The sequence below is a fragment of the Ctenocephalides felis genome, unplaced genomic scaffold (assembly GCF_003426905.1).
Source record: "Ctenocephalides felis isolate EL2017-DRISC unplaced genomic scaffold, ASM342690v1 CF-g0.4_SCAFFOLD_03571, whole genome shotgun sequence".
Lineage (NCBI taxonomy): Eukaryota > Metazoa > Arthropoda > Insecta > Siphonaptera > Pulicidae > Ctenocephalides > Ctenocephalides felis.
In genome coordinates, this window is record NW_020539725.1 from 16,202,779 (window position 1) to 16,210,538 (window position 7,760).

Below are 7,760 nucleotides of genomic sequence, written 5' to 3' on the forward strand. Positions count from 1 at the left end.
TAAAAACACAATTTTTAAAGATTATTTACTAGTCTGCTGCGAACGTCGATGTGTTTCGGTATATTTTATGTAACTACGGTTAATTTGAGGCAGCAAATATATAATTAATAATTGATTAAATGCAATAAATACAACTGATTAAACACTTTGTACGTCGAGAACGAGCGTGAGTGTGAGTTCCAGGTCTCTGCGTTCTTGTACCATCTCCCATATGGTCTAGTGGCTAGGATACCTGGCTTTCACCCAGGAGGCTCGGGTTCGATTCCCGGTATGGGAAATATTTTTTAACGTCCTCATACCATCATTTTCAAAAAAATGATTCAGAATTATATATATTAAAAAATGTCTTACTATATATACTTTTTATTATTATATTTTTATATAAAATTATTTTTTATTTTAAATGTGACAATTAACTCTTGAAACATGAATGAAACCGATTAGGAAGAAAGCATAATCAAAATAGGGAAGATAACATTCTAGATATTTCCCCCATAAGTAATAAAGTAATGCCTAACGGTCACATCCACAGGACATTATGACTGACATAAAAATATATTAAATAACTATAAAAATCTGTAAACAACAAAAAGGTATATTACGACTTTCTTTGTAAGAAATGTGTAATACAATACAACATAATCATTAAAACAAAATAATAAAACATAATTTTAACGGAAGTTAACAAAAACCTTAGTGGATTTTTTTCTTTTCATGTTTTTAATTTTCCGTCCCTTTTCTCTTTCATATTTTATCTTATTGTTAGTAAAGTTCGATTTTCTTTATCTGTTTAATATTCAATGAAAAAGAACAAAAAATACATGTCACAACCGAATCCACAAAATTAGACACAATCGTACCCGACGCAAACATTTGAAAACAAATCATCATAGTTATGACGCACCAGAATTAAGAAGACTTAAAAAAATGATTACCTAGATTAAATACATTTATCTTTTTATCTTCACACTGAGGTATATACTATCTATAATTATATGTAAATAATGTATATTATAATAGTTTTGTATAGAATTTATTTATGTTCTGATGATTATTAATGAAGAGGAGAAAAAAAATGACTTACGCAAAAACTAATTGCAGATAATTAACTAGTTATATTTATCTTACAGATTATTGAAAGAATTCGAACATGAAAACTTACTTTTTACTCTTTAAAAGCAATGCGATCTACAGATCATGTTAATGTAAGGCGCTGACTCAATGCAATAATGGAAACTTGTTCGAACAAACATAATTCATCTTTCTCCCTTTGGACCTGATCACATAATCAGCATAGTTTAGCTGCACTAATTACTACCCTGGCACAACCATACCCAGTTTCTCCTACTTTCTCTCATTAGCCATACAAATTTATTATTAACATGAAACCTACTAGTACTAGTAAAACAACTTTCATTCTTTTCTATTTATTATTATAATTTACTAATTTTTTTTCTCCTAATGTTGACTTCATGAACCGACCAATATGAGCATCGCTCACCCAAGCAAATTCATAATAAAAACAGCGATATCAATGGACAAAGTCACCCTAGACGTTTTTTACATACGTTATTTTTTATAAACTATTCGGGCTTCACCCTTCCGCTCCAGCCCGCAGTATTCATTTCTTTTGTTTGTCAAATGAGCTATCAGAAATTTTTGAGTAAGTTTTGTCACCCAGCCATAATAAAAATAAAGATTTTTTATTATCAGATATTTTTTATAATTTTTGGTATCATGTGTTAGTTTGACCAGGTGACAAATGTGTATATAAAGTTTGCATAATGGTTTTTTTAAAATGACTTTTTAAGGCGGAGAAGCAATTATTAATATGATTAATAATAAATGGGAGGATAGTATTTAATACAAAATTTATTAATATAATAAATTAATTGTAAATTACTTGTATAATATTTTTTACAAAGCGATTAATTTATTTTAATATTTGATTCAATAAGTATTATCGATAAAATTCAATAAATAGTCAAGATAAATTTACATAATTTATATATTTTGATTAGTATAAATTTTCAACCTTTTTGAAATGATAATGTATAATTTAGTTTTACAACTGATTATCATATTCTAAATTTTGTATTAAAAATTTTAATTTCATAATTTACAAATAATCACCAAATGACGGATAATTTATTTAAAATATATTTGGTTTTTTAATTGAACGAATGCCTGTATAACAATCTTTTTATACGATTACTATTACATATCTTTCACCATCTGAAATTCTATTGCATATATTCATTACAATATTCACGGCCTAGATAATATTAAAAAATACTCTAGGATAATATCCAAAATAGTCTAAAAAATATTTTTTATACTTTGTACATTTTGATTTGTGTTAATCGTATAAAATTTTGAAAAAAAAATTATCAATTTGTTCTAAAACAGAAGTCGGTACAATATGGAGTGCTATTTCTGTGAACTGTAATTATTATTACCTAAATTCTGAATTACCTATTTTTAGAGTAATTCAGAATATATACAATGCAATATATGCAATAGAAAGGACTTCTGTTTTAACCAAGTGTACCAACAATTTTTAAAAATTGACTCATTAAGCTTTTATATGTTCGAAAATAGATCAACAATATTGTAATTTTAAATTTTGGTCAAAAGATGCCATAAAAAACGTGTTTGTATTTTTTTTAAATAATCTTATGAATCATTTTTTTTTTTCTGGTAAATGAAGGTGAGAGAAAAAATATGTGATAAACGATTTCTGAACGACTTTTATTTCTTTGGATTTTATTTTAATTATATTATGATATTTTTAATTTCTATAATTAATCTTCCATACAAGTATCTTAATGAAAATTTGCAGTGATTTAAGAAATCACCCCTGTAAAGTATATAAGACTAAAATCGTATCAATTAACATACTGGTAAATAACATGCAGTTATCAGAATTACCAAGATCATTTTATATTTATAAAATAATATAAAAAGAGTAATTGAAAACAGACAGCTTAGGATCACGTATAATTTTTAATATCTTCGCATTCCTCATAATTTTTATATATTTTAAGTATAGTAATTTTTCAAATCAAAAAGTTGTCAAAAAGTATTAATTGAATTTTATAAATTTTATCCAATATTGGCAACCATAAAAATCGCAACGCAAATTTTTTTTAAAAAACAAACTCTCTTCCATTTGTCTCTTGGTCTTTATTATAAATCGAGTATGAATAAAAAAAGCTACCGTGTGCACTCAAAATACATATTTATACCTGTGATTTATGTATGCAGGTTTTAAAAAAAGCGCGTTGCGTGAGAACTTAAAAAAAGCTCGGTAATGAGGGGCGAGGGGTGACATCTCCCGTTATGATGTTAGGGGATGAAAGGTTTTTCAATAAGGGATGCTTTTTTACTCTCATAATCATATGCGCGGCGCTTGTCACATTTATTTATTGAATGTATTCAATAAATAAGCATCCGAAAATGCGACATATGAGATGGCATTCAAAACGAGCATTAAAAAGTTTTCAAAATTCGGACGTGGCGAGTTCGTTAAAAAAATGTGGGGTGATGGGAATAAAAATTTTTGGTCCCGGAAATACGATTATGCAATAAATGAATTTAATTTAAAATATTTTTTGCTTGATTCACAAATATATATTATGAATTTGAATTTGAAGTTAAAATTAAATTATAAATAATTGAAGGGCTACATAGATTTTATTAAATTACATAAATACACAAATAATTAAATTGCAATAAGTAATTGTGGGAGTTGCAATTATTATGAAAATATATTAAATTATAAACTCCCGACATATAGAAATATATAAAATTTATTCATTAAAAAATATTACTGATATCAAAATATACAATGACAAATCCAGTTGTTTTTTTACAATCATGACTAGCCTGCTTGATTTCCCCACATAATAAATGAAAAAATAACCAATATTTAGATTAAAATTAGTATTTTTTTACTTTTTTTAAGTGGCCTTGCCGAGTTTGAGCTTTTAGCCATCTACTACAATATATTATATTCTACGCAACTTCTTTATATTCTGAAATTAGTGTATAGTATTATAAACAAGAGACAAAATAAATAACATTGATTGTGGTGCTCTCACACCATAAACCTGCTTTTATAATTTTTATAACCATTTATAATTATATCATTGTAGGCATACTCACTATAGGATATATTTGTAATAACTTCTACTGTAATTGTAGCAAAATTGTTGGAGTGTCTTTTAACTTCAAAGATTCAGGTAAAAATTTGGACACTACCTTTTATTCATGCAGAAACGATATTCATTTAAACTTGCAAATATAGATTAAAATATGTATGCAACTGATAATACTTCCTGCGGTGCTGGCAAAAAATATTTAAGTTTTATATACAAATTATATACAAATATGTGAAAATATATCGCAACTAGAAAGAACAGTCATTGGATTGCCTTCTAAAAGCCATTTGTTAAATAATTAAAATAACTACTAGTACCTAGCACTTATTATAATTCATGAATGAAAAATTAGTTTCAATTTTATTTACTTCCCGTAAGGTAGTTATAGTAATGACCCGATAATCGAGAATGAAAATTTTTGCATTTCTCGACGTTTTGAAGGTTTCTGAACATTTTGGCATACCCCAGAAAATGAATGTGTGTGTTTGTGTTTTGTTTGTCCGCATTTTTTCGTTCACGAATTAACTAATTTTACTGATTCAAAAAACATTCGATTCCTATTTATAGGGAGATGTGCTGATTAGTTTTTGGCAAGGCAGGTCCAGCCGTTACGGAGATACGGAGCAAAGAGTGCAGTAAATATAAAATGAGCTTTTGAGAGAACGAAGTATCCAATTTAAACGATCTAAAAACATTCAATTTGTAATAATTAGGAAAAGGGGTGATTAGTTTTTGGCAAAAGCAGGTCCAGCCATTTCAAAGATACAGAGCGACTTGTGCAAAAAATGACAGTTTTTGAGAGAACTAAGCGTCCGATTTGAATGATTCAAAGAACTTTCTGCTTGTTTCAACAAAATAATTGCTTTTGGAAAAAAAATTGTTTGAATCTTTTTTCGATTTTTTTTCTATATTGAAAATAATTCATATTTTAATTTTAATTCTGACTAAAGTTCTAATATACTTTAATCAAACAATTTTAACTTTGCAATTCAGTTTATATAATTCTTATAAATATTAGACAATATTACAATATTTATATTAATCTATTTGAAAACATTTAATATTGTTCGAACATTTTGTTACGGTACGGGAAGTTCCAGCAATTTGCCTTAAGGCATGATGCCATATACAGCTAGTTTTATATCTTAATTACAAAAGTTGTTGACTATATATATGTTTTTTCCAAAATTAGGTTGACCATAAAATTTTGCAATATTCCAATCTGCAACAATATGCCCCCAGTTTTAACCGAAATATCACAACAGCATCCCAGGATATCAAAAAATAAACATGCAAATCATTATAAAAAACCTCACACATACAAACACAAAATCCAAAATTTAAAATATAGGGTCACATATTTTTTTAAAGGAATGATTTATCTATTCAGTACAGGCAAAACGCATTACAAAGTACGCGTATTGTAACAAAAATTAGGGTATAAAAAGCCCTCTGAGAAAGAAATTCAAGGTATTTGTATTTTGAAAGTATATATTATTTAGCTAGGTACGTAGGGTAATTTTTTATTGTTAGATATTACTATCAATTATTCACGAATTTGCATAGAGTATTAGAATACGACTTTTTTGTAGTTGGAAAAGTGTTCTTACTGGTTATGAGCGTAACCGCCAATGAGTACTTCATTTTTTCTTGGAGCAAAAAATGTTATAAATTTGTTTGCATTAACAAAATATCACTGCGTGCATTGTTTTTTTGTGCTCTATCCATTACTGGTTTTTGGAGAATTAGCCGTTTAGTTTTAGATTTACCGAGATATTTTTTTTTTATTCACTTTGATTTATGAATTTTTTTTGACAATGTTTCAGTGCTCATTTTGTTATAATGCATTTTTTTTATAAATATTGAAATAAACTATACAGTAATCGGATGTCTATTTTGAAAGAGGAATACAAAGTATTATTCCTCTTGCACGGTTTAAATTTAACGGCTGAAGTTGAATTCGTTATAATGCAGTTTGTTTATTATAATCGTAAAATCCTATTGTTTAGTTTTTATAATTTCTTATACATTAAATTTTTGTAGTAAGTACATAAGTTTTTTTTATTGGCATGTCGTTATAAATAACCGTATAATTATATAGCATACATTCTTTCAGACTGAAAGTTTCAGTATATGTATAGTCATACGCGAATATATTAAACAAATGAGCGCGAAAATAATTTACTTTTATTTTAAACTAGCCGGCCCGACAGACTTCGTCGTGTCAAAAAAATTGTAATGTGGCGGTGTTTTGTGCCTACCTTTTTTCTATTCTTTGCAAAAAAATTATTCTGAACAGAACCGTCACCCTGGTAATCATCCGGTGTGAATAAAAAATAATTAAATAAAACACTATAAGCATTTAAAAGTAAGTAATTTCAATAATGTAAATCATAATTCAAAAATCAGTTCAATTTTCTTTGTAGTGCTTTGTGATAAACGATGTTTTTTGTTTGATTGCCTGGCGCATAGAAAAGCAAATCTGATGGTTTTCCAATACGGAAACAAACAACATACAATTTTCCATGTGAGAAACATGGGTTTTCTAAATTAATACCACAAACACTTAATGATACCATAAACGCACTGGAAACGCATTGGGATGCATGGTGCGAAAACATCTTCTGCTTTATACTATCCTTTGAATATAGTTGGTCGATATTTCGCAACATTATAATTGCCGATCCAAACTTTAATTGAAGATTCTGAGGTGACAATCCTAGCAAATCCAGCGAGTTTAAAAACTCCGGTGGATCGTCTTGGTTAGTTGCCGAATCAACTGATTCGCCTGTAATTTGTTCTTCAATTTTGAAATTTAATTCTAAGTTTATATAAATATATTCAAAATTAGATTATCAAAAACTACTCAAAATGTCATGACATAGATCATTGTTTTTTTACAAATTGCGTTGCCTACTCGATTAAAGAAGAAAAGGACTGTTTTTAGAGTGTTCCCGGCAATTATTCGTTTTTTTCTTGCCGTAACAACCATCCTTGGACTTCAACGAACATTTTAAAAAAAGAATTGGCCAAATTGGTCCAGGCGTTGTTGAGTTATGCGCTTACCAACACATTTTGCGATCCATTTTTATATTTTAAATTAAAATAAAATATCATTTTATTTACTTTAATTTAGAGATTTTGTAATTTCATACCACAATATAATAAACTAGCAGTAAGTGGCATTTTGCCTTAAGATAAGTTGCACGAACTTCCCGATATCTATACATAATCAACTTTATCAATAAGATAAGAAATTTAGCTAATTTAGATAAAAGATTCTATTTGTTATTTCGAAAATACATTGGTCAGATTCACTAAAAATTTATCTTTTTCGAACACACTGTATATGTAAAAATTAAATTAATTTGTTGAATAAATTCCATTTTGTAAATTTATTCCATTTCGTGTTCTAAATTTGCATGGTATTATAATATATGTCATGGTATAAATTTAATTTGTTCAAAAAATTTAATGTTCAAAATACACATTTTATTTAAGTGACATTAACAGTAATCAGTAGCTGCATAGAAACACGGAAACACAGAACATACATATTTGCTCTGCATAGGTTCTGATTAGAATCGCGTCCATTAG

General features: G+C 27.6%; 1 non-coding gene across 1 annotated transcript; it reads left to right on the top strand.

Moving 5' to 3' along the window:
• The first annotated feature begins 205 nt into the window (after positions 1–205).
• On the top strand, positions 206–277 carry Trnae-uuc. The gene has a single exon. It is a non-coding gene; the product is annotated as a tRNA-Glu (tRNA).
• Positions 278–7,760: the final 7,483 nt, after the last annotated feature.